This window comes from Myotis davidii, unplaced genomic scaffold (assembly GCF_000327345.1).
Source record: "Myotis davidii unplaced genomic scaffold, ASM32734v1 scaffold46, whole genome shotgun sequence".
NCBI lineage: Eukaryota > Metazoa > Chordata > Mammalia > Chiroptera > Vespertilionidae > Myotis > Myotis davidii.
The window spans coordinates 12,480,474-12,482,053 of record NW_006383006.1 but is presented as its reverse complement, the minus strand read 5'-3'; the positions used below and the strand labels follow the sequence as shown (position 1 = coordinate 12,482,053).

The 1,580-nt window shown below is 38.3% G+C and overlaps 1 protein-coding gene across 1 annotated transcript in view; it reads left to right on the top strand.

Moving 5' to 3' along the window:
• KATNBL1 (katanin p80 subunit B-like 1) overlaps positions 1–1,580 on the top strand; it is a 45,109-nt gene that overhangs the window by 788 nt on the left and 42,741 nt on the right. The window lies entirely within an intron of this gene.

Below are 1,580 nucleotides of genomic sequence, written 5' to 3'. Positions count from 1 at the left end.
GGCTTCTCGGTGCCCGGACTGATAAGCTTTTGTTTAGCAGGACAAAAACTTGACATAACTGCATAAGAATTGCTGATGGCAACTTTAAAAGACCTCATTGTGTTTTCCGAAAAGTTGGTCAGTAACCACCTAGCCTTTTTCTTTGCTCTTAAATGGGCTTAAATATGGAGACAACAAAGAGTGGATTTGTTTTCTTGTGGCTGGTAAAGTTCCTTGAAGACAGAGTTGTCTATGTCAGTTTTCTTTGCAGATTAAGAATAGATGACTGTAACAGAAAGTCTGTAATTAGCACCAGCAGAAATTTTGAGAACCGGGTCCACTTGAGAGCTTAAACTCGTGAAGAGCTTATCCTGCTCTTTGCAAAACCAGCTCCAGTCTTGAACCAGAACTTTAGACACTGAGGCTTCTTACTAGGCTCGTAACTAATGGTGCAACAATAACAATGGTTACTGTTCATGTTGTGCTTTCTGTATGCAAGCACCGTTTTGAGAGCTTCGATGTGGGACAGATACTATTATCCCCGTTGGACAAGGAGGAAACTGAGGCACGGAGAAGTGAAGTGACATGTGCAAGGACACACAGCTAATAATTGCTGGGACCCAACCAGGCTGGCTTCCAGCGTGTAACTGTGCTGCGCTCTCTAGTCTGTTGCCTTCTTTGTATGTGGCTTTTTTTTTTTTAAGTTCACAAAGTGCTTTCATTTCATTTGCTTCTCTCAACTTGGGATATAATACAGATGTGTGCAAAGTGTATTTGTGTCGATGTATGTCCAAACACTAGACAATGGAGTTGTCTGCTCTTGTTGACCATACTTAAGTTTTGTACACTGAATAAAAAACCCATTGGGTATTTTAAGATCAGTGGAGTTCATAAAGTTCATGTTTGTGTTGTAATGAAGAGTTTTCAGTCCTTTGTATCATTTCCTGAAAGTGTAGAGAACAGTTCAAAACCTACGTGTTCCCAAAAATTTTAAAGGGAAGGAAGAAAAACACACAACACTAGGTGTTCCTGAAAATATACCATTAAATATTAATGTTTTCATTCTGAAAACTTTTTGAGGGGTTACTGAGCATTTCGAATGATTATACTTAACCAACGGCTCCATTAGGTTCAAAAGCAAATTATTCAATAAGAAAGCAGCTTACACTATTAGCAGCAGTGCATTTAAATTCATTCATCAGTTGTCCAGCTTTTGATTGCCTCTGTGCCCAGCACAGTGTTAACACAATAGCTAAACAGCAGAAATGTACCTGAGTTACCTCCCTCAAATTCTGAGGGTATGAGATTAACAAACAAACAAATATATATGTGTATATACTAGTATAATGCTCTATATTAGTGGGCGTATGCTGAACTGAACTGAACTAATCAGTAAAGCTTCTGCAAAGAACTGACAATTGAAGGATGGATATAGGTCACTGAATAGAAAAGTATGAATGGGAATTTTAGTGAGGAAACTGTGTTAAAAGACTTGGAATTGAGAATGAAAAGGATTCTTTTAGGAACAGTAAATAAGTCTGGTCTATTTGGGAAGTTACTACTGAGAAAAATAAGATGTTGGCACGACTGAGGAATGTCGT